The following is a 27,246-nucleotide window of genomic DNA, read 5'->3' on the forward strand; positions in this document are numbered from 1 at the left end:
ATCTTTTATTTTTATTACTTTTTGTAAGCGTTGGACGTATGGATTACAGTTTTGTAATTATTATTTTTTTTTATATAATATTTTTAATTAATTTGTTTTTAATTTTTTAATTTTTATTTAGCAATTTTAATCATTTGCCATTTTTCGCACAAAACTGTCAATTTGTTACACACTTTTGCTTATGCAATCTATCACTTTGTGTTTAGTGGCGCTTTACGTTCGTTTGCCTTGGTATTTACAGTGCCATTGTTGCGCAGGCGCGCTGAGCTGATGCGGCAGCGTTGCTGGCATTGTTGTTACATTGGACATCCTGTGTGCGGTTGGCGTTGTAGCAGTTGTTTAATTGATAAGCTGTCGTTTTAAAATTCGTACGGTTCGGTTTCATATACAAGAATGAAAAAGAAGAGAAAAGAAGAAGAAAAAAAAATAATTTATAAATATTATTGTTGTTGATGTTGTTGTAATTGTAAATGTTTACGCAATAAACATTTGATGCGACATAACGGCAACATGTTAACGAACGACTAACGAGTAACGTGAAAGAAAACACATTAACGTTTAACGAGTAACGATTAAAAAATGTTCAACGTGTAGTGTTTAACAATTAACGAGTTAAAAGATATAGTACTTTTAATAACTTGAAATATTGTGATAACACGCACAACATTTATCAAAACAATTAATGCAATGTAAAAGGTGGGAAGGCAAATTTTTGAATACAATTTTGGAAAAATCAGCGACTTAATTTTTTTTGTTAAAAGTTTTGGAAAATTCAACCAGTAATTTTTTTTTTGTATAAACTTTTAGAAAGTTTTTTTTTTAGAAAGTTTTGGAAAATTGGACGAGTAAACTTTCTTTGGAAAACTCAGCGTGTAATTTTTTTTTGAAAATTCAGCGAGTAAATTTTTTTCAAAGTTTTTGAAAATTCAGCGACTCAATTTTTTTTTGTAAAATTCAGGAAGTAGTTTTTTGAAAATTCAGCGAGTAAATTTTTTTCAAAGTATTTGAAAATTCGGCGAGTAAATTTTTCTTGTAAAATTCAGGAAGTAATTTTTTTCTAAAATTCAGGAAGTAGTTTTCTTGAAAGTTTTGGAAAATCCGACGAATAAATTTATTTTGTTAAATTTAGCGACTAAATTTGTTTTTATGTTTTGGAAAATTTACTCGTTAAAATTTTTTTGTGAAAGTTGTGGGAAATTCAACGATTAATTTTTTTTTTGTATGATTCAACGAGTAAGTTATGTCCAAATCTTTTGTATTCAAAAATAGTTTTAATATTTAAAAATGTTTTTGGATTTCCTGATTTTCTTTCGAAATCTTTTAGCGGGTAAATTTATTTTGTAGAAACTTTTGTATTTAAAAATATTTTTAAAATTAGAAGTTTTTAGTGCTCTAGATTTTTTAATAAAATTTTTTGTTTAGTTTTTAAATAATATTTTTTTAATTGTAATATTTTTATGAATTTTTGAATTAATTTTTTTTTGAAATTTTTAATTAACTTGTTTTTTTTTTTTAATTTTTTTTAAATCAAATATTCATTATTAAAATTGTTTTAAAAAGTAATAATATTGAAAATTTTGAAAAATGTGATATACCAATTTTTAGAAATTTAGAAAACATATGCTTAAGGATTTCGAATTTTGTAATTTTTTTTAATTATGTGATAATTTTATTTCTTACATTTCGTTTGATTAAAAAAAATTGGTTTGTGCAACAAGAAAATTTCCTTTATTTTTTTAAATTTATTTTAAATCTTTTTTAATTATTTTGTTTTTTTTTGATATTTCAATAGTCATATCTAGTCATTCTTTTGAGCTGTGTTTATTTCTTTGTCTTACGCACAACATCAATTAACAACAACATTCAATAACAATAAAATAATAATAAAAACTAATTGAACTCGGTAAAATATAAAATTTTTTCCTTTTTTCGATTTTCGAAATAAATATTTTTTTTGTGGTTGATTTGTTTCATATTTTTATATTTTTCTACAATAATACAGATTTTTTATTTTGTTTTGATTATATTATTTTTGAAACAAACCGTTTTCTTAATTAATACAATCAAACCAGAACAACACTCATATAAATACATATATGTGGGTTAGAAGCTAAGTGGGATAAAGCGATAAAAGCACAATAACTGTATATGTATTATTTGATTAGTTAGATTTAAAGAAAAATTTAATAATTCATAGATTTTTATATAAATTTAATAATACGTAAATATATATATATATTTACATATATGATGGTATAAATAAATTATAAGATACACAATATATTCTTTAGAATGAATTTATTATAATTAATTTTCTTTTTATAATTCAATGCAGGACAGTTTAAGAGAAAATTTTGTCATGCTATTCTCCCCAAAGCTCTAGGTATTTAATTTTCATAACTATACCTCGGAGTTTTGATATCTATGACGTTTTTCTACAGTGTGATTAAAATAATACAAATATATAGCAGCTTAAATATCTTCGTAAACATATTTGTTACCTCAACTGCTCCCCCACATCTCATAAGACAAGAGATTCTTGAAAATGCCAATAATATTGCAGCTCTTTGAACTTAGAGGCGCTTGCTTTACAGCCCTGTCACTTATGAAATTCCAATGCAATTACCTCTGTCTTTGGAAATTGCTGTCGATTCAGCGAAATTCATTGCCGCCACATACCAGCGCGAATTACACAAGCCACACATTCAACAGTTATATGAGATACTTTGCTTTTGTTGCTGCTAATTTAATCAAAATATTTGTGTAGAAATAGTTATGAGCGTTGTTGTAATTGATTGCGGATATTTTCGCTGAAATTTTCGGAAATTAAAATATTGAAGATAGAAGAGAAAGCAAGCATTGCTATTGTTGTAATATTTTTCTAACGGTCCATCATTTTTCAAGCTTCATTTGAAGAGCTGCTGAATTGTTAGCGTTAATGAAAAAGAAGCAGAAAATTTTGCGTGGTTTGGACGAGTATGTTGTACTTTACGTGCTCTACTTCTGGCAGTAAACCGTGGAATCGGCAATTTTTGGGTATACTTTTGGGTAGCAATTGGTTAGTAATTAGACTGTTTGTCTTAATTTAACGGTTGTATTTTCGTATATTAAATTTTTTTTAAACGCTTTGACCTATTGGAGATTAAAGATGAGGTTCGTGAGAGCTTTTATGTAGCAAATAACCACGTAGCGTTCTTTCCAAGGCTTGATTCTTTGATGAAGTAGTTAAGTTGTGCCTTACGAGGTCTACTATTAGCAGTAAAACATTGAGTTGGTAATTTTTGGGTATACTTTAAGGTTTTTTTTGTTTTTTTAATTCAAGTAGCAACTACATCGTTTATCCTTTTAAGATATGTGGTGCTATATTTTTGTTTTTTGAAGCTGTCAAACTTATTTGATGTTAGAGCTTAGCTTCGTATGAGCTTTTATGTAGCTCTGAGCGCTGATAGCTCTAAAATTGTTAAAGTATCAATCTTTTCGATGCTTTAATCTTTGACGGAGTACTTAAGTTGGGACTTAGGTGATCTAAGGTACTTTTGGTATGGAAATGTAGGGTCCATGAATTTTGGGTATATGGTACTTTTGACAATACTTTGGGCATACTTTTGACTATAATTTGGAGTATACTTTTGACTAAAATTTTGGGAATACTTTTGACTATACTTTTGGGTATAGCTTTGACTATAATTTGGGGCATATTTTTGACTATAATTTGGAGTATTCTTTTGACTATAATTAGGTATTTTTGCTTTATTAATTCAAATAATGTTTACAAGACCGTGCACAGTTACATTTTTCCTTGTAAGTTGGGTGAGGATTACTATAATGTATCTAAGATTTGTAAGCAGACCAGAATTATAAGCATTTTTATGCTTTCAGCTCTCTTCTAAAACACTTTTCTGCTTTTTTTGTCGCGTTGAAATAACAAAGCCAACGTTCAAGTTAACTAAGCCACTTGGTAGAACTTTTGTTCTTATTGTTTTTTTATATTTTCTTTCTACAAAGCTGCGAACGATCGAATGTAGAGGAGCGCGGTTTCAGTGGCAATTTGCAAACAAAAAATGGCAACAAAATGATGAGCAGCAAATTCGCAGTAAATTGCTGCAACACATGGCAGGCAAAGATAACTATTTTTCGCCACACTTCTTATTTTTATTTTTTATAAATTTTCTATTTGCCATTTTTAAGCAACCAGCAAAAGCCAGGCTTGCAATTCAACGTTTTGATTGTGTTTTGTGGCGAGAGGCGTTGATGTGGCTGTTGTAAGTAACAATTGCGGCAACAGACGGCAACGGCAACTTCAATGTGCTATATTGGCGCGCTGGCGTTGGCGCTGCCGACAATTGATGACTACACTAACCGCAGGTGGAGAGACGGCGGTGAGCGCCACTAAACCAACAGACACATATGTTATTAGAATGAAGTGCACAGCTAAAGGCGCAAGGCAACTACAATATATTATACAACAATAACTAATGCTGGCGAAAGCAAGCGAGACATGTCAATAACGGAGACGTGGCAACACCGCAATTGCTGGCGTTGCCGCTGACGTTGCCACTACTGCTGTTGCTGGCACGGCTGCTTGCCATGTTGCCCGCTAGAGTGTTGCTTGATTTTGTTTTTTATCGTGGCGGAGTGTGACGTAAGAGTGCGCGCTGGTGTTGGCGCGTCACAGCAGTAAAGTTCAATTAATTGCAAAATGTACACAGACCCACACATGTGCTGTCGCAGACAGGAACTTGCACTAAACCACATAACAGCAAGACATGAGTGCCGTTATGCTGCACAACAACGATTTTCTAATACATGGCATGTCTATGTGTGGTTGCATATATGAATAATATAGGGTGCAAATTTATATGTCTTCGAAAATCCACTCTTCTCTGTGTGTGTGTGTGTGTGCTGTTTGTTAGTTGGCTTGAGTTGATTGATTGTATGTTGGGCTGCTTGCTGACAGCGTATTTGGTTTGATGTTTCTTTCATGCACTGTCATTCTGGCACACATACACGCAAATGCCTGTTAACCACACAAATTAAATTAAAATAGCGGAGATTGTGGAACGATTGTCTTTATATATAGTTCTCATTTTATGTACTATTTGTTTGGCAAGTTATATGAAGCGCAAGATTAAATAGATTTTTTAAAGAAACTTTCAAATAGATGATTACTATTGCATATCTTAAGGGGCGTAATTATCAGTATTGCAGTGAACTGTACCCTTATGCCCAGATAGCCTATAAAATACATATATAAATGATCAGCATGATGAGTTGAGTCAATTTAGCTATGTCTGTCCGCCCATATGTATGTTTGTATATACACAAACTAGTCAACTCAGTTTTCGAGATATCCAGCTGAAATTTTGCACACGTCTTTTCTTTTGCAAGAAGCTGCTTATTTGACGAAGATACTGCTATGGGACCACTGTAGCATATAGCTGCCATACAAACTGAACGATCGGAAACATGTACTTGTATGGAAAACTTGATCATTTGACTGGATATCTTCACGAAATTTGGCGTGGACGATTGTCTAAGAATATGATGAAAGTTTCGAAGAAATTAGTCTGATCGGACTGCTACAGCATATAGCTGTCATACAAACTGAACGTTTGGCATGAAGAGCTCGCATGAAAAACTCTTGCATTTAACGAGTTATGTTCGTGAAATTTAACATGTGTTATATGCTAAGATCGAGGTGCAATCTCAGAAGAAATTATTCTGATCGGATCGCTATAGCATATAGTACAGTATGAATATAAAGTTCTTGTAAGGAATTTTTTGTATTTATGAAGGGTATTATAGTTTCAGTTTTACCAAAGTTAATGTTTTTTCATGTATTTGTTTTATTTTTCATCTTTGGGAATATCATATTTATTTAAAATAGTTTTTGAGTTACAGCCTTCTCAAGTGGAGCCGTTCGGTTCAATCAGCCTTTTTCTCAGAACTACATTTCATTATTATTTTCGTCAAATTTTATGAAGATTTGCTAACCTGAAATTCTTTTGAGATATTCGTTTTTTTATGAACTTAGAACAATTTATAAACATTTTAACCAAAACTTTAACCAAAAATGTAACCAAAACTTTTATTCCAAATTTTTAAACACAATGTTGCTGTTCAATTTATAGCAAATTCGCAAAAAAACCTAACTAAAAATCATTGCGAGCAGTCACGTTTTGCTACATAACGCTTTACGGTTTTACGCTGCGCTGTCGATAGTGAACGTTATTGCCTGGCATTACGCAATGCTGCGCTTTAAATCAAGATCCGTTCAAGCACAAAAATACACAAAAAAAGAATACTTTCACATATTCATTTCTTTTATATTATATAACGTTATATATAACATATCTACTGACAGAAATAGTACAACTCTTATGTGGCCTTCCTGCATTTGTATGCCAGCGCCAAGCTAGTTGCCGCGTAGCCTGATTGCTAGCAACCAGAGTAATAGTATTTCAACGTGATCGCGTGTTCATTGCCCCAAGCACGTTGCCAATATGTTTGGGTTATTTTATTTTATTGCAAATTTTTTTTTTCTGTTTTTGCAGTGTTGCTTAATCCATCACTGACAACAACAATGCGCTGCAATTTACGCTGCGCTCCAGCACTCAGCATTACAGCCAGCAGCAAGCTAGTGTCAGCTACAGTGCTGCTCAGCAGCCGCATGCCATTCAACTTTATGCTTATATCATCAACTACAGCCAAGATTAAATTCCTGCGCCATAATCTATATATAACTATATATACATATGTATATACATGGATATGTGTATTTATGTCTATACATTTACCTATTTCCATCACCATTTCCATGGCCGCCAGCATCTTTGTTGTTACGGCGTTTTTGTTTCCGCTTCAATTGTGCAACATATGTTGCCATTTAGTGACGGCTAAGGTAAGTGGCGGCATTCGCGGCAGTGTGGGTGCATGCGCGGTGTGAAAAGCGTGGGAGTGTGGTGCGGTAGGGAAGTGTTAGCATAGTTGAAAAATTTATTTCACCATCAAGCCTGACGTCGCATTGAATTCAATTGATGTACTATATGTGCATGCGTGTATTATATATATGCGTGTGCGTAAATTTTATATGCCCTTATAGAGCTAGTTGTATATATTGAGCTTACATGAGTAACTGTGTGTTATTTGCGCTTTGTTTGCCCACCTTTCGCTTTCAGCGCCTGTTGGTATGCATTGAATTGTGCTCGTTTGGTTTTGTGGTTACGAAACCAATTTATTTACCTATATGCCCAGCCACAGGGGTGAGCTTACAAAAGTGAATGGACTTGTGTTTATATGTACATATACACACACATACACATAGACACTTTATTATTCACACATACACGTTAACCTGGCAAGCCATATAAAGTGTAGTATTAATTTTACTTAAGTTTTATTAACAATTTTACTTTGAGAAATATTTTGCATTTGGCAAGAAAAGTGTTTGTAAGATGAAAGCGTTTTCGGAACTTCACAGCAAGCGCACACTTAGACACAAACTCTTAAGAAATCACCTACACACTCACGCACAGTCTTGTGCGCTGCTCATTTACTTTCGATATGCTTGCTTTGTGGCGCCTCTTACATGGTTGCCTAGCTTTAGGCGCAAAAGTTCAAAAATACCGCATGAAACTTTGCATGATTGCCTCTATTTGTGCGGCTTGCAAGTGGCATGTGATTGCCTAAATGCACATACTTATACAAATACAAATACAAATAATTCAGAGCGGTATTTCCATTTGAGTTGTAAGTGTAATTGTTGCTGCCACTTTCCTTTGATGCCACTTTCGTGGAATTTAATTGAGAAATATTTTCTTATACACAGTTTTGTTGTTTTTCTTTATTTTTGTTTGCAACAAAATTTAATTGCTTGTTTTGTTGTATTTTTGCTATGTCTAGGGGCTTATTTCATAACATAGTGAGGCTCATAGGGCTTCTGATATATTGAAAACTCAGGCGAATGAGCGCATCTCAGACGCCATTTTCTGGACGAAGTTTGTGAGGTTTTGGAGGGTAACGATTATATTGTATGTATATTTAAGAAAAAAATTTGAATTATTGAGACCTTCTTATATTTACTATGTAAAGAAATCGAAAATATCAGCAAGCGACCAAAATAGAGAGAAAAAGTGTAAATACAGTACTCAGTTACAATAAATGAGTAGGAAATAAATAAGACTGAGGTGGGGAGCATATTTCTGTTCTAGAAAAAAATAATAAGATCAGTAACTATAGTAAAGCGAAATGGCTATAGACAATTGCCTAAAGAACTGTATGGAGAAAGCAGAGTATATGGATCTGCAAGAGCTACATATATAAAAGAAAATTTTATAGAGAAAGAGCTATATATGAGAAAACGTTATAGAGGGATAGAGAGTTAAGAACTTAAGGAACTATTAAGAAAGAGAAAGATAACATAATAATATTTGTGTATTCGAAAAGAGATAGAACTAGTTAAGAAAAAGTAAAAATATAATTGAAACTAAATGCTTTGGATCTGCAACCATAGTAAAGAGAAAGAGCTATGGAAAGTTGTTTGATATATAGGAAAAGCTATTTATAGAGCTGTAGCGAAAATGTTTTAGAAAACTGAAGACTTGAGGCCTCATCGAAAAGGCAAAACTAGAAGATGAAGAAAAACTTATTCAGAAAGAGAAGAATAATATAATATTGTTAAAATATTTAGAAAGCGAGAGACCTACTTAAGGAGAAGTAAAAAGTGTATCGATTTGGATGTTTTGGATCTATAACCAAAATAAAGAAAGCGAGAGGGAGGGAGGGAGGTCGAAAAAGAGAGAGAGATAGAGCGAGCTAGAGAGAGAGAGAGAGAAACAGAGAGATAGGGAGAGAAATAGTGACAGAGAGGTAGGGAGAGTAAGAGAGAGAGATAAACAGAGAGGGAGAGTAAGTTATAAAGTGAAATGTGAGCAGGAGATGGATAGTGTGAGAAAGAGAGAGCGAAATGGAGAAAAATAATGACATAAAGAGAATGAGAATAAAAAAAGAGAGAAAGAGAGAGGGAGACTTAGTTAAAAAATGAAAAATGAGGGGGAGAGAAATAGAGCGAGAAAGAAAGAGGGAGAGCGATAGCGATAGAAATAGAGATAGAGAGGGAAGGACGGTAAGAGGGAGGTAGGGAGAAAAAATAGAAACAAAGAGGGAGAGAGAAAAAGAGGCTTTGCTAGAAAGTGAAAAATGGAACAGAAGAGAAAGTGGTTTTTGACTACAACAACAACATAATCAATTCCATAGACGTGCGCAAAAAATTAGAAAAAATCTTCCGAATTTTATATTTTTTATATTTATTAAAATACATAAAGCGTTTTCAGGCTAAGCCACAAGTTTATTAAGAAAGCTTTATTGAATTTTTACATAAAATTTTTTTTGTCGCATAAACTCTACGCACTGGGTCACTAAAGCAGAGTGTGACACTTTGAAATATTAACAACCAAATGGCGGCTATTAACAGGACAAGCCATGAGACCATATGCCAACAACAACTACAAGCAGCTACCAAATAACCATGCAACATGCCACAGTTAAGTAGTAGCCGCGTGCGTCTGTTTGCGACTACCTAGTTCCGCAGCGGAAGTGGCAAGTGAGACCTTAACTATGCCACGCTCGAATTTAGTTGCAACAACGAGTGTGTTTCGTTTCACCTACCAAAGCACAGTTGCAAGCATTTAGTGCATGCGACTGCCATTATGTTAAGCACGGTGATGTATTGTTGTTGCATAAAGCCACTGCCGGCAAGAGATTGCATTTGCCACAAGCTGCCGCAAGTGCCGAAGCGCACACAAACGCACACACAACTGTGGCAAGTTTAATACACTAACTAGACAATTCATTATGGCTGGCTGCATGGAGAAGAGCAGCCACAGCAGCGTTTCATAATTACTTTTCACCTTAGGCCAGTTTGTGGCGAACAGACTCCTGTATGTGTGTGTGCACTAAAACTATTTGCTGCTGTTGCACCTTTTCAACTAGCAGCACTTAATTATGTGTGTGTGTAAGTGCAGTGTCGTCGAGTGGTTGTCATATTCACGCGCTCCAACCACACATACACACGCAGCTACCCACATTAGCGCGTCTTTGCTGCTTTTGTTTGTGCACAAGCCGAAATAGTTGTTGCAAATTTGGCAGACTGTTATGCTTTCTGTTGTTGTTATTGTTGTTGTATGTAACTTCAACTCAACAGCAGCTGCTATTGCGCTGTGCATATACTGACAATGGCTTTGTGTGGCAAGTCTATCTAGCTTAAGGCTAACTCTCTATAATAACCAAGAGCTATGCATGACTATATTTCATAAGCTTCATTAAGCGCACACAACACACATACAGACACATAGCTGTAACACATATGAGTATTTATAATGAAGTATGCATAAATACTTTATACTTTATTTCGAGGCGAAACTTTGTTAGCTCGTCTCTTGTTGCACCTTCCACAGCTACTGCGTGCCTTACTTGCTTCCTCATTAACAAATTCCGCATTATCATCCCTGCGCTTCACTTCGTGTGCCTTGCATTATTGGTTGCACGGCTTCTTTACCTCCTTCGGCCGGCTTTCGACAGCCAAACTTACGCTCTGTGGCGTATTAAGCATATATTTAGCATAAGGATTTGTCATTCACACTCGTGTTCTTACAAGCCAAAGCCGTGCCACAGCTCTAAGCATAATTAAATGGTAGCTGCCACTACCAGCGTTGCTGCTGTCGCTGCCAAAAACAAGCAGGTATACTCAGAGTTGCGTTGCATCGCAGTCAACCAAGCATAATGATGCTCATACGCCATGGCGCACCAGTGCAATCTGCAGCTTACTGCTATAAGCCTTGTGCAAGTTTAAGCGGCTGCTTTGGCAAGCTGATATCCGGTGTTGCTGACACGTATTACATGTGTGTTTGTGCATGAGTTGCGTTCATACACTAACAACCAGTGTTTGGTTATTGCTAAGCTACTAGTTAATGAAATTCTTAAACACACTTCTGCAGAGCCAACTGATAACCATATAAATATTTATGTAAGCCGCAAGTATTTGTCTCAAATTACACAATAAATTAATAGAAATTGGAGAAGGTATGCGTTCAAAGGTGGTTGAAGATGGTTAAAGGCTGTGTAGTGAGAATTTGGTGAACTAAACAAGTGATGACTTATAAGTTGAAGTGTATCTTGAAGAGAGTTGAGCATCGTTTAATAGAATTAAAACAAAGTTTATGAAAGCAAAGCTTGTATGTAATAGTGTTGGCTATAGAGAAGAGGTCAGAAGCAGCCAAGAATTTTTAAAAAAATTTTAAAAATCTTTTATAATAATTTTTAAATATTATATTTCATGTTTTTACTGCATTTGAGTCAGTGTTGTATATATGTTAATGTTAAGCAAGGGGTTATATGATTAAATCTACTTGCGATCCAGAAAATATAAACTTTTTTTTAAATTTTTTTGAAGAGATCTTTGGTAATGAATTAATCTACGATTTAATTGAATTTTTTCTTATAGCGTCTTTTATGGACTTTTCTGTGTCTGGAACTGTTCATATACCGAAATTTAAATTTTTAATATTTTATAAAAATTCGAAAGCGCCAAGAGGTACAAAAATTTTATTTTTTGTTTTTTTGCAGGCAGTCGCCATTCCGTGAAATCTTCTTTTTAATTTTTCCGTATTTCCAGACTTTGCGACATTATAATAATATAATATTTTTTTTGGTTTCAGTTTGCGAGGAGAGTTGAAATCGTAGATATGTACATTTTTTAACTTTTTAAATTTTTTTAATTTGATTTTTTTTGTTTTCTTGTAAACGAATCCACAAACAAAACAAAAAAAAATTATTACCATAGATGAATATTGATCTAATTAATAATTGGTATTGATCGATGTACTTTTAGAAAAATAGATATTTGAAAAATGGGCAGTTTTAGGAAAAAAGGCATTTTTTCTAAAAAAATTACACTTCAGTGTAGCTTAAAAAAAATTAAATCATAACCAAAATTCTTGTTTTTTCAATAGTTATCTGAAAAATTTATGTAAGAAAGTCTAGGTGTTCCGGAGAAAATATTCTCACCGCATCTGAAAGTTGCGTTTCGAAAAAAAAACATTCAAAAATTTAACAGCCGATAATACTGAATATAAAAAAATCTCACACATACGCCCATATCTTCAAAACTATTTACCGGAAATGATTTTTAAATTTGCGGAGAATTTTCCAAATATATGCAGACTCGATATATAAACATCTATTCGATTTTTAAAATTCAAAAGTGGATATAACTAATAACTACCCTAAATTAATAACTGTAAGCTAACCAGAAGTAATATATTTGTAAGGACGCGCCTTAGTGTAGGCAACATTTTCAGTGCTCAATTAGTGGAGGGAGTAGTAACAGCAAACAGAAAAGTTACTACACTCGAGATATAATTATTTTTTTTCGATTTTTAAAACTCACAAATGGATTTATGTAATAACACCCTCCATTAATAACTACGCATTAATCAGAAATAATACGTTTTTAAGGAGGCTTCGTAGTGTAGGCAATACTTTTGGTTCTCAATTAGTGATGAAAGTAGTTTCAGTAAACATAAAATATACTGCTGTAACATACCTTTATCTAAAAATTTGATATTTAAAGTGATAAATCAAGTTTAAAGCTTTGTCTTCTGCAATAAATTACACTAATTTTGAGAAATTTAAAGTTAAAAAATATTTTTCAATATTCCTAGTATAGCACATTTTTCGGGGCGCTTCAGTTATATAACAGATATTTCTCATTTAATCAATGCTAGTTTTGTCAATTACAAACAATTTTCTCTACTATCACTCTCACAAAACTTCAAAGCTAACTGGTGGTATAGCACGCTGATAATATGTAGCTCGCAATACTTTGAATATTGAGGACGAGCTTAGCTGCTGCAAAATTAATCATATATGATATGAGATCATATGTATATGAGAAAACAAAAACATATTATTCATATTGACTACCTTTATGCTTGCACATGCAAGCAGTAATGATTGAACACAAGCTGTTTGGTAATTGGAATGCGCTGCGGCTGGTGGCATGAGAAGCCAACTCGATAGCACAACAGCGCTGGCAATTGGAATTTCACAAACCGACGAAAATACCTGGCAATATTTGGTCAAACAATAGCACGGCTGCTAAGCTAAGTATATGCTTAACTATATATGTCACGCATTTTGCATTAGTAAACGGCAGTTGTGTCTAAACAAATATATTTGGGTATAGGTAGGCATGTGTTAGAACATATTAGTATGAGCTTCGCTGCACGGCGCCGTTGCATAGCAGCAGTAATTTTCTAGGCTTCCCACAAAGACACAACAATGGCGCGTTGAATGCTTTGTTCTCAGCAGCAATATAGCAGCACATACGCATCAACAAATACACTTCAACACACACACATTAATTCATATATACAACTGTTGCCTAAATGCATGCTTGTATAAGCTCATGTATATGTATGTATTTCTGCCTATATACTTAGCAATATTCCTAAATCGCATTGTAAAACCGTCCATTGTTAATGCTAACAATGCACAAAATTTCATTGTTTTTGTTGCTTTCGTCTAAATTCTATTATTGTTATGACTAGCAGATGTTGTATAGTTTTACTTTGCGCTACATACGCCACGAATATACTATACATTTGTTATTGTTATGTTTATGGCGAGCACTGCCACTCCACACTAACACCACTGTATATACTCGCATATGTGCGCATGTATGCGTGCATCTATAAGTTTTGTGCTAATACCTGCATTTGCTACTGCATTAGAGCATTTTAGCATGGCTGCCAAGTTTCGTTTGGCTTGATATGTCAGCTCGACCGCTTTTGTTATGCGTCTGCGAAAGTGTAGCGCGCCCGCTCACGAATTAGTCACTCTCAAATGCTTAGTGTAATTCTAATTTATAAATTGTAGTCACTAATTAAGCACATATAATGATTCTGTAATGAGCGCTAATGTGGTGAGGGATAAAAGTTGCGGTGGCATGAAATTTGTTGCACAAAATTGTGCATACGCTTTGTTGTGATAAAGTTTCAAAATCTGAGTGTGTTTTTTGTGGACTGTGAGGTGTAAAAATACAGTAATGGAAGTTCAAATTCTTTCAGTTGCTTGATATATTATTTCTGTATGAAAGCATCTTACTGGAAGACCTTTAATTCCATAAATTTAATTTTCAATGTGAAAGCTCGTTCGAAAGCTTTTCATAGTTGGTCGGAAAATATATTACAGTTTGAAAAGCAATGTTACTATGAAAGCTGCCTAATCTAGAGTACATAAGCGAAGCTTTGGCAAAAGCTCCAAAAACCTCCACAAGTTTACTGCCCAGTAAATTAGAATTGAGATAAAAATTATTTGGTACTGTTCTAGTTTTGACTTCTTATTGGAATTTCCGCGTTTCGTAATAATGATTTTTTATTTGAAAGCTTCTTAGAAAAATCTTGCAAGTTTGTAACAGTGAGAGAAGTAAAGTCAACGTGAAAGCTTCTATATTTACGAGCATAAGTGCGAAAGCTTTGGAAAAAGCTTGATCTTCCATTTTTGACTTCTTATTAGAAGGCACATTCCGTAATATTAATTTTTTAAATGAAAGCTCCGTAAAATAGTCTTGTTAGTTTGTGGAAAAATTTGTAACAGTGAGAGAAGTACAGTCAACGTGAAAGCTTCAATATTTCCGACTATAAGTGCGAAAGCTTTATAAAAAGCGCTAGAGGTTTGCACTTGGTAAAGTATAACTAAAAATACTTAGTTTAGGATTAAACTAGTTTTTGGTTTTAAAATCAGTCACTATTTTAGAGCTTCTTTAATGAGTGTCCGTATTATTGAATATTAAATCTTTAAATTGAAGCTCCTTAAAAGCGTATGCTAGTTTGTAGAAACATAACTAATAGTTAACGAAGTAAAGTTACTCTGAAAGCTGTCCGACTTGAAAGTATATATTATTTTCGCCAAGATTCAGAGGCTTACAAGTTTACACTTAGTAGATGTTTTGCTAATAAACAAAAAAGCTCTACAAGTTGCATAATCAGATCTGTGTAAGCTGCATATTTGGTATAGACTTATGTATATTGAAGAATTACAACTTAATTAAAGTGGAAATTCAAAGCTTTTGTTTTGATTTTCAATTCTAAGAAAATATACGAAATGAAAAAAAAACCACAAACTAATAAAAAATTTGCTTTGTGAAATTATAAATGTCATCAGCAGCAATGGAAGCCCAATTTTTGTTCCCTTGGCACTCAACACTAAGTCAACCATAAAGTCTTGTTTATCGAATTTCGTATTTTCTATCAGGCAAATATTCTACAAAATTAAATTTTTTTTATTGCTGCTTCTGTGAGCACTCTAATCCCGTAGGAAAATGAACTGGAAGGAACAAGAGCACGTCTATTGCTAGCACGAACTTGGCTATATTTGCTAAGGTATCTGACTTTGATTTGCCCGACAGCAATTGTGTGCTGCTTAATAAACATAACCATGGCAATGATCTGTGTGCGTGTGCTTTTGGTGGTACCTGCAGATTTCATTAAACTCATATCAAATAGCAAAGAAAAAAATAGATTTTTTGCCTATCAACTCAATTTCATACAAAATCAACAAACAAGCATGTAACCACACACAAATACAAATAAAAATATATCACGTAAATACATATATATAAATTTATATGTATATGTATATATATGAAATTTGAAATAAATACAATTCATTGAAATTGCCAGGCAACGCCGGAGCGACACGTGCAGGTGGCAATAGCTGCCAGCTATGTTGCCTATGACGACGCAGAGATCAAAAGAGTACACCACACCAACTGCAGTTACTGGCAAGCTTTGTATGGCGGAAAGCGAAAAATGCAGTAGAAATTGTAGAGAAATATTCAAAACAATATTTACCTGTAAAGCTCGCTGCCATGCACAGCATGTGGACGGCCTATGAGCGCTGGCGGTGCGGCGTGTGCAGATATAAAAATAATATTTGAATGTCCAGTGCCTATGAAAGTTTGGACTTGCCCCAACACACACCACCACAGACATGCCTTACACGCAGCGTATAAAAAGCTTTTGCGCTTCAGTTTAGTTAAGGCTTTTATGTTATGAGCACAACTCATATTTCGTTTTCATATTTATGTTGTTGTCGCTTACACATATATATCGGCAATTTTTATACATTTATTTGTTATTGTTGTTATGTTGTTATTTCTGCTTTTATTGTAGCTTTGTTCGTTCGGTGTATTTTACATGCAAATCGAATTTTCCTCAATTTTAATTGGATTTTTGATTGGTTATACACAAGTGTGCTTGTAAGCGAGTGTTTCTGTGTGCGTGTGTACATGTGTACATGTATACCGATATGCGAAAAATTTGAGTGCTATATGTGCGCATATAAACAAATATTTTATAGTTGCAAACGCATATTGATTTATATGCGTACTCAACACTCCAACACGCTCGGAGATTTTTTTTCACAACTTGCGAAATATTTATTTGCTGACTATGCAACTGAAATGCGTCACGACTCTCACAGGCACCTACAACCGCTCTTGTGTGGCATTCTTATTTAATACTAAAACAGCAAGCATTTTATAACCCACGCCATTTCATAGTTACTGTAGTCTATTTGCCGCACTTCTCTCATAGTTGCAGCTTACTTTGCCTATAAGCAGGCGCATTCACCCATATTGAGTGCTACTAAACCCACTTGTGTGTTTTTCGATTTAAATTTACATAACAACCGGAATATGAGCACTTAAAAGTTTGTGTGTAAGGTCATAAATGGAAATAATATCAAAAAAAAAATAAATAAATAACATTTTTAACTTTTTAGTGCGATAGTTAATTTGCTGGTGTTTTTTTCTTTACAAAAAACTCGTTTTAATTTGCACAAAGATTATTGTGGCAACGGAAAATTTTGTTATAAAAAATATATAGTGTCATGTGTTATGTTTTTTGCCGAAATATGAGCAGAATATTGCACAATAATATTGAATTGCACGCAAAGGCAGGAGGACACAATAAAAAGTTGCAATACTTTTGCACAAAAAGGTTGTCAAATTCACATAATTTTTTACAATTCTAATAATATAATTCCAAAAACAAAAAAAATCTTGAAAGCTCTGCTATTGTGAAAGCTTTAGCACAGTGAAAACTTTTTTGCTTAAAACTGAAATGTTTGTCAAAGAATATTTAGCTTTGGAGTATTTATTTTATAATTAGGTACAATTTATAAGAAAAATTTTTGTATGAAAGCTCTACCATATATAAACTTTGAACTTAATATTAATATAATGAAAAAGTGAAAAGCGCGGTAATGGTTCTTTTAACTATTTGCATCTTAATGCTGTGCTTTAAGCAAATTATGTTAAAGGTTGGCGAGCTTTCATTTGCTATAAAGCTTTTTCAATAAGCAATTATACTTTTTTACATCGTTGCTTTTTCTAATAGTGTGTCTTAATAACCTCAGATAAAATCAGAGTTGATGAAGCGCGGTGAAAGTTCGAAAAACTTATGAGTTTGAAAATTTTGTAACAGAACATGGCTTATGAAAATGTATACAATTGCTGGCTATTTAATTTTTTAAGGCTCTTTTGATATAGGAGAACTATATAAGGTATAACTGTCATAAACAATTTTTTTATGAAAGCTCTATATTAACTTTAAGTTTTTTTTTGGATAATATAATGAAAATGTGGAAGCTCGATAAGTTTATGAGCTTAGAAATTTCATAACAAAAGATGGTTTATGTATGTTTATAATATTGCTGGCAAATTAAATATTTTGAGGCAGTAGAAATTTCATAATTTTTTTTTTGTGAAAGCTTTAAAGTTTAGAGTTCTTGCTTGATAACTTCATAACTGAGAATTTATTGTTAGCAAATAATCCTTGTGGAATAAAAGTGTATAGAGGAGAACTTTCATCAAAAATGTTTGCGAGAAAGCTCGAAAGTTAAAAGTTAAGTTAATTTGAAAATTTTATAATAGACGATGGTTTCTGTTTGATTATTAAAGGCATTTAAACAGTTTGAGGCTCTTGTGATATCATCTCCATTTTTGGTGTAAAAGGTCCTAAGGTTTAAAAATAAAAAAGGTGGTTCACGTATTATAATTGTAAGCAATTAAATATTTTGAGATTTTTGTCGTATGTCGTCGCCGTGACTAAACTGCTTAGGTTAGAGCATCAACATTTTTAGTATGAAAGCTCTAAAGTTATTTTTTTGAAATTTTGTGACAGAACTTGGTTTATGTATAATTGTTGCTGGGAATTAAATATCTTGATGCTTTTGTGATAAAATAAAGCTGCGTAGGTTAGAGCTTTCGTCAACATATCTGGGGTGAAAGTTTTACTGCAGAGCCTTTATCAACATTTTTGGTGTGAAGGCTTTACTGCAGAGCTTTGCGCTTATTTGTGGCAAATATAACGAAATATTATGTAACTTATTAAAATTAGTGGAACTGTTGAATTATTTTTAAGAAGTAAATTTATGTCTCATAATACAAAGTACTTCCCATTTATTTTGTCATTCACATTTGTACTTCTGCTGATAATTTAAACATATGTATGGTTAATTCTGAGCTTGCTTTTACATTTGTGTAACTTGATAACTAGAACTAAAGCCATGGAAATTATTAAACTGAATTACTAACAAAATTCCAAATATGAAACGCCGTGTAAGCGTCAGTCAACTGCGAAATATTTATCGCTAAACAAATACCCGTAAAAGTAATTAAGCCGAGGAGAAATCAAATAAAATGCCAATTTATTTGCGCTAAAAGCTAAAATCGTATTTTCAAAAATATTTATAAAAATGTATAGTTATATGCATTTGTATTTATGTCCATCATAAACTAAGCTGAACGTGCATTTTATGTTTTTAGCGAAATAATCGCCTTTCCGCTATATCGAAAAAGAGGTTAGGACGCGCAATTAAGAGTTGAAAAATTTACGTTGGCAGAGAGAAAAAATTCGATTTTCTATTGAAATAAAAATATATGAAAGCTTCACACACCCCCACATATTTATGTACACGTACGTAGAACATATGCGCTGGTAAAGCTGCACAGCGAGCAGCTGTGCTGTTCTGTCCGTTATCTATTCAATTGCAACACTCAACTTTAAATATTGTATGCTATAAAAACAAATAATAAAGTAGAAGAAAACAAATGCAAGTTGTTAAAACCGTACACTGACAAGCGCATGAAAACATATTTTTTACAAGCGCGCCTGCTGATATGCAATGATTTTCACATATGCGCATAGCGCTCAAATGCTGCTGATTTTTCATCTTTCCTTTATGGTTTTCGATACTTATTTTGCGCTATTTTGCTTGTTGCCAAAGTGATTTGCAATTTATTTTCATGCAACAGCAACAACAACAAAATTGTATGTGGCGCAAAATATGAATGTGGCATGTAATTTACAACAAGCATTTCATGCCTCATGCCGGCATGTACGCGCCCACCCCGCCTGTTGTGCCTCTGGCCAGCGTATCCACTTCCCTGCGGCTATTCAACGCTCGATTTGCCTGTGTTGCAACAACCACTCAACGCTTACTACATGCTACTCGATGTCGTCGACAACACACTCTACTATATGCATGTGTGTGCGCACACACATATGGCGCATGGCTCATTTGTATTGGTGCGCGTGCGTTTTTTGTTTATTTATTTTTGTTTCGACACTTTTTTCTCTTTTTTGCCATACGTTTGCTTCGCATTTTGTTCGACCAACGAAAAGGCTTTGATTTATCATCGCAACGCGGTTTGGCATGGCTTAGCATTTTTTCCAACGTTTCATTTTTCTATTATCCGCATTTTTTGTTGCCGCCTTTTTTGCAAACCGCGCTCCATCTATTCAATATATTTCATTTTGCCGCTTTGGCAATTCATATTTTAATTTGGCTCGCTATTCAATATTTCAACGCGCAGAGTCTCATAGGCAGTCTGGTGAAGTGTGTTAGCGGCAATCGGCAAAAGAGAGCAATGAAAAAAACAGTGCAAATAATTAAAATGAGAAAAATGATGGTCAGTGGAAAAAATGTGGCTACTCATCGATCATTTTTGACGGTGCTTCAGCAATTTATTAGTGTATTTCATCGTCATTCATATTTTTGCTAACAACATTTGTTCGATCCTTCATCGAAGTGTTTTCAATTTCATATTTGTATAGCCAAATATGTTTCGCTAAGTAATATGGCCTTTTGATCTCTGATGTTATTATAGCTTTTGCGCTTTATAAATAATAAATTTTGAAGGTTTAAATTTTTTGTAATTTCAAGTCGAACTAGAAAATGGTTTAATATCAAGGCTGTTGGTGCAGCACGCACTCTTTAAAAGCGTTAATAGAGCTTTGGTGTAAGCTCTATTTGTGAAAGCATTTCCCCATATAAATATTACAAAGTTATATAATTCTAAATCACTCATTTTTCGTAAATAGATAATTGAAAATGTTTTGAAAGCTTTAGTGAAAGCTTTTGTTCCAAATAAGTACTGCAATAGTGTATAACTGTAAATCAATAATTTTTTGTTATAAGTAATTAAACATGCTTTGAAAGCTTTGGTGAAAACTCAGCTTGTAAAAGCTTTTGACCCAAATAAGTATGTGCAAAGTTACATAACTTTAAATCACTTATTTTTTGTTATTAGATAATTAAAATTATTTTGAACGCTTCGGTGAAAGCTCAGCTTGTGAAAGCTTTTGCCCCTAATAAATATTGCAATGTTATATGATTGTAAAACACTTATAGCTTTGTTATTAGATAATTAAACAAATTTTGAAAGCTTTCTTAAAAGCTTGTGAGAGCTTTTGCTCCAAATAAGTATTATAACTGCGAATCCCTTATGTTTTGTTATTAGATAAATGAAAATGTTTTGAGAACTCCAGTGAAATCTATGTGGTGAAAACTTTTGCCCTTAGTAAATATTGCAAAGTTATATAACTGTAAATTACTTTTGTTTTTTTTTATTAGATAATTAAAAATATTTTGATAGCCTTTAATGAAAATGTTTTGAAAACTTCAGTGAAAGCTCAGATTTTGAAAACTTTTTAAAAAAATAAGAAATTTTATTGAACTTGTAAGTGGAAGTTTGTATGCTATGTTTGTTGTTTTTCTTTGCCAAAAATATAAATTGAAAGAGGAAATGTCATGACCTTTTTATTTTAAGTTTTTAGAATCGGCAATGAAAGCTTACATGACAGATTTCGTGAGTTTTTATTGAAAGCTCACCGGCACTATAAAGGAAAATGTCTCAAGGGTATAAAATAGAACGAACGTAATTATATTCGGAATAAGAGCTTATTAATTTTTTTTTTAATTCCTAACGAACATAAAATCCCAAAAATATATACATATATTTGTTTAATATTTAACCAAAAAAAATCAGTAAAAAACTTAAAGATTTAAATATTTAAAATATATTTGTCAGATGTTTTGGTTAAATTTATGGTTAGTAAAAACCATTATTTTTCCGAATTGAAATTTGAAGCAAACAAACTGCTTTTGTGCACCCGTTAGAGGTAACAAGCCAACCCTTCTCTGCACAAATAATAAATTAATATAATTATGCAACACTATCACTCATTAATACCTACAACATAGTACACAAATTACTTGTACAATGCGTAATTTGATTCTTGCGCCTTTCGGTTATGCAACAGTTGATTTAATTAGTTATTTGTTGGCGCTATATGTGTTTGTTTGTGTATGTGCGAATAACAATAACAGCAAATATTTCCTTTCTGCTACACAAAATTAATGTGCGTAACTTAACACTTTTTGCACAGCGGCGGTGGTTGGTGAAAGCATATAACAAAAATGTTTGCAACAAATATTTTTGCTATTAATTAAGATTTATATTTGATTAAAAATTATTTAATTAAATTAATCACATGTTTGATGAATAGCAGAGATTATTATGAAATGCAAAACATGCAAATTATGCCTGTGTCTGCATGTATGTGTATGTCTGTGTGGCATAGTTGTTGAGCAGGTAATACGATATGCTTGGATTTTGCCAGCATTTAATTTGATTTAATTGCAAAACGCTTGGAATTCAGCACTACTTTACTTTAGTTAGCTGCTAGAAAATATTTCCTTTACAGTTAATGCTGTTGCCTTAATTATCCTTTCAATTAAATGTGGATGGTGTGTATTGGTTGCTGCCACACCCTTGCTTGAGCAGCTCGTAGTCGTTTGCTGGTCTATGCTGACACTCTTTCGCCGTGCGCTGTGCTGTTCTGCTTGTAAGTAATTATTTACCGCTCGTGTTGCTTGTACATTCATTAATTCATTTACATCCAGCTATTTCGTGCATTTATTCATTCATTCACCCATATACATAACTACTCACTCAAAGCGAAAGCTGGTGGTGATGGTCTAAAGTATGGCCTTTACGACTAATTAAATTTCCATTTTGACGTCTTCGACATATTGAATGCCGTGACGAATGGCTGGACGGACTAACAAATTGCGGCGCGCTGACTAGTGACTAACTAACAGACTGATTGGCTGACTGACCGAGTTGAGGGAAATGTTTACCAGGCAACGGGTGAGGTGAGTGCTGAATGCCGGCGATATTAAATTAATATATATATAAATAAGATGGAAGTAACGGCACGTCGACTGAACGACTATCCAAACCACTATAGCGCAATGATATTACCTGCAAATATTATATACATAAATCGCCCAAACAATTCGAATTTCTGTAAACAAATTGCAAGCAGACATTGTAGCTAACTAAAGCAACAACAACTACAGTAAATGACAAGACTTCGAAAAAAAAAATAAACACTCAAACATACAGCTCATTTCATGCCACCTTTTAGTATAGTATTGTTACTTTTTCAATTTTTGTAACATACATTAAGGCGTCAGTGCTTTTAGCGCGCTGTAAGTGACAATACACGCCTTCTTCTGGCATCAGCGATGCGAATAAATAATTGAACTCATTAAGTTAATGCAAAAATTCTTGTATGCCACTTTGTTTGATTTTGTTTATTTGTCGTTTTTCATAGTTGTACGAAGAAGTAATCATTGAAGTGGTATGAGCACCACCAGCTGTGCTCAATTAATTTGCAGGTGTTGTAAATAACTTAGCAGGCAAACTATTTGTAGTGTGACAGCTGCAGTAATCGTAATGTTTGTGTCATTTGTGCTCAACGAAAGCGAAAATAAATAAATAAATGTAATTAGAAAGTGCCACGTCTGAGCTGATTTCGAACTTAACTATATATAAACTGACCGCCTTCAATGCTGATGACAAGCCATTACAGGTGACAATAACAAAACTAAAGAAATTAGTAAAGTTAGGTGAAAGGAAGAAAGTCATGTGGAACTTTCATTGGAAATGACAGCAAAAGGTTGGAAGAAATAAAAAGTTTCAAAATACATGCAGAGCAAGTTGACTTGAAGGAACATTTTATTATGATAAAAATAAATTTTATATTCTAGTGCAAGATAGTTGATAGGGTAACAAAAAATATAATAACCAAAAATAGTAGAAAATTGTATTTCATTTCAGTTAGAATTGTTATATTTTAGTTATATTTTTGGTTATATTTCGGTTAAGAAAACATATTTCGGCCGTAAAAAGACTTCGCATACAAACTAGTAAGCAAACGCCTCATACTAATTCGAACATTCGTATTCTTCAACACTTCACTTCAATATACCCACATATATTCTTTGTCTGTCGCTTACACACTATTCATTTTTTTTTTAACAAAAATCACTTGCCATCAAAGCCAGGTACACCAAGGAGTGCACTTAATGACACTCCAAATACCTATACACACACACATCTACACTAACTTACCCGTAAATATACATAATAAAATATCAATTAACTTTGATATGAAGTATGCTTGATGTAATTAGTTTTGCCTACCTTTAGGCAAATGAAAAGCGGAAAAATGTGGAAAAGCTTTCGTTTACGACGGAAAAGTTTTCTTGAAGCGCAAAAATGTTAGAAACTCAGTAGTACAAAAAAATGTTTTGAAAGTATATACGTATTTTGAAAAATCTTAACAGCGCAAACATTTTGTAGTGGAACTGTAGTGAAAGCTCAGTCTGAAAGTTATACGGAAAATTATTATATTGCATTTTACTATACTTTACCGGTAAGGAAATACTAATTTGTGAAACAAATTTTACTGCAACTTTTTTTATATGAAAGCTTACTAATAAGATATGAAAGCACCTGTACATTTAAAATTTAAAAATCCAAACTACTGATTTTGGGTTTCATTACTAAAGCTCTGAAACGTAACAATGTTCACGACATCTTCAACGAAAGCTTATTAAAAGAGCCTTTGAGCAAGCTTAGAGTGCTTTTGAGCTTTTGCGCTAAGTTCTTTGAGGTGGAAAAGTTCCACAAAAAAAAAAAATAAAAATAAATTTCGCATAGTAATCACTCACTGTAAACACTCTGCATGACAAGCTTTCATGCAAATCAAAATAATACACTTGTAGTAAATAGCATTTAAAGATAAGCAAGTTGCTATTCATTTAAAAAAAGTTCCAAATTGCTGTTAAATACTAAAGTTAATAAAATCTAAGTGAGATTTCAAAAAAATTCTTTGACCACTGGTATGATACATTTTTTTTGAAAGCTCGCTTAGTAATTTTGAGCTTTTTATTAGAGAGCTTACACAATAATTTCTTTGACCACTGGTATGAACAATTTTTTTGAAAGCTCATTTACAAATTGAATTGGGCTTTCTATTAGAGAGCTTTTGAGCTTTCACCCCAAGTTCTTTAGGGTGAAAAATTTCCATAAAAAACAAAATGAAAGCAGAAAAGCTCAAGTTAAAACAAAAATAACTTTTTTGCATAGTGAAAGCTCGCTGTAAATGCTCTTACCGTTTGTATCATGCAAAAATGATTGATACTTGTTTTAAATACCATTTAAGTCTTCACTGTATTTTTAATTTTTTTCGGTTATATAACAATCATTTAGCTATTCACATTGGGTCTAAAACTCTCCTCTGAGTAAACAAAAAATCACTTTGCAGATTACTAAGATAAATCCAAACAAGGGTATGTTAAAAGCTCTGGCAACTGTGTGACATGTGCTAAGCATGACAATGTAATGAAGCAGTAAAGTCAAAAGGACGAAAGGGCATGCTAAAGTAAAAGTCACTTTTTCAATTTTAAGAAATGTAAGTGTGGTAAAATAATTCTTAAGCTGAAAATAATGGAATTGAAAAATCTCATACAGATGAGCCAGTGAGTGTATAAAAAGTGTGTTGCATGAGTGAATTTCTAAATTCTTGTAAATGTGTGTGTATATGCCTGATATTGATATATTTTAAGAATACTAGAGTGGCACTTATAAAAACAGCTTACAAACAAACGCATATTTAATGCCAGCCAGCTTTCATATAACAGTGAGTTATGCTACGAAGAGCATGTGATATGGGACCCTTATCAAAAATGGCAACACATAATTTGTGCAAGTGAAAGTGTAGCACATGGAAAGGTGTAGAAAATGTTGAGGGAATATATATTCAGTTGGAAAATATAAATATGGTTATGTGAAGTGAAGTGTTTAGGGAGTGAAAAGGCAAAAAATTGAAAGATTTTTAAACACATTTTAGTGAAAGCAGACGCACAGCTACTAACCTATATTTTGCGTGTGTGTGAAAGTAAATGGCAATAAGCAGTGAGGCTGACATATTGTCACAGTGTGCCAAAAAAGTAAATAATATACAAAAGTACTGCTGTACTAAGCCTAAGTCGGCGTGTGTGACTGTGGCAGCGAGGTGCAGAAATTGGTTTGCACACTTGATGAGGGTTGCGCTAGGCAAAAGTCAAAATGGAAAATGCTAAAAAAGAAGGTGGCGGGGGAAAAGAAATTCTAAATTCAAGAAAAAAAAAAAACAACAACAGCACCAGCAAAAAGTCAAACCAATGCGTACATGTTCAAATGACATTTGCCATGCAAAGGCAGCTGACAATGATTTGCACGATTGTTGCCTACTTTGCGGCGTCACAGCGGTGAGTTGACATGCGTACGGCATGTGACTTATGTGCGTGGCATATCAATAACCATTTTTGCGCTATTTTATAAAGAAGATGTGAGGGTATATATTTTGGCAAGATATTTTATGGAGATATTTTAGAGAATTTTATGAGCAAATATTTTTTCAGAATTTCGAGATTGAAAAAATGATTTTTAAGCTATAATTTAAGCTGTAACGAAAATGAAATGTAGTATTTTTAAAATTTATAATTCATTTTAGCTCCATTTTTTATGGTGATTAGCTGCTGTATATATAGACATATCCCTTCAGTCATGCGAAATCTTGTACGGCACAAATTCCTTTTTCTTTTTTTGGCTTTTTTTAAAAGCTCTTCTTCTCCTGTGGCGCTTTTATCTACCTAAAGCATATAATATGCTCGCTTAGCCGCCTTTGTATGCGGCAGTTTTATGGGTTAATGGTGCGTAAACGTGACTTAATGGCTAGTACGTGCATAGAGTGAATGTAACTGCATATACTTGTACAATATATACGCGCCCTGTATGGCCTTTAAAACTCCATACATCATTCTGGCACGCAAATGACTTGAAATGGTAATCATTAGTGGCAACAGCAGCAACGACACCAATACCGACAGCCGCCCAAAGTACACTCAACAAAAGCATATTTGATCGCTTGCTTTTATGTTCGCAATCCACCACCACCAAGTCACCGCTGATTTGCTTTGTACTTGTTATGGATTTGATGCTTTGCCTGATTTCAAGTCGGAGGTCAGAACGATTTGCGGCATTGTCGACAAGGCTGACATATTTATTTGGAGTTTTTTTTCGAATTTGAATTTTTTCGATTTATGTTGATTGATTTGTACGTGGGAGACTATTTTTTTTAGGAAGTGGGAAGCGTTTTATAATGAGGCAGTGTAATGGAGGAGATTAATGCTGCGCGTTTTAGGCTCAAAAGAAAATCAGGCATTTTACTGTAAGTTCAAGCGTAATGGGTTAATTGAAAAGTCCACGGCCTGACATATGGGTGGTGCTACTACAATTAAGTCCTTATGATTTTTAGTTAGTCCTAACCTCAACAAAATCTACAAAATGGTTTCTAATGACCGTAAATTGAAATCAAGTGAATAGCAGGCACTCTAAGCTATCAACTGAACCTGTACATCATTTCATTCACGTAAATTTCGGTATAAGAAAGCTCTGTGTAAATGGGTGCCGCGCGAGCTTACTTTTGACCAAAAACAATGACG

At 33.3% G+C, this 27,246-nt stretch overlaps 1 protein-coding gene across 14 annotated transcripts in view; it reads right to left on the reverse strand.

The window, feature by feature from the left end:
- Positions 1-27,246, reverse strand: part of LOC126763544 (CUGBP Elav-like family member 4) — a 955,905-nt gene that overhangs the window by 226,837 nt on the left and 701,822 nt on the right. The gene's annotated exons all lie outside the window — the stretch shown is intronic.

This window comes from Bactrocera neohumeralis, chromosome 6 (genome assembly GCF_024586455.1).
Source record: "Bactrocera neohumeralis isolate Rockhampton chromosome 6, APGP_CSIRO_Bneo_wtdbg2-racon-allhic-juicebox.fasta_v2, whole genome shotgun sequence".
NCBI classification, from domain to species: Eukaryota; Metazoa; Arthropoda; class Insecta; order Diptera; family Tephritidae; genus Bactrocera; species Bactrocera neohumeralis.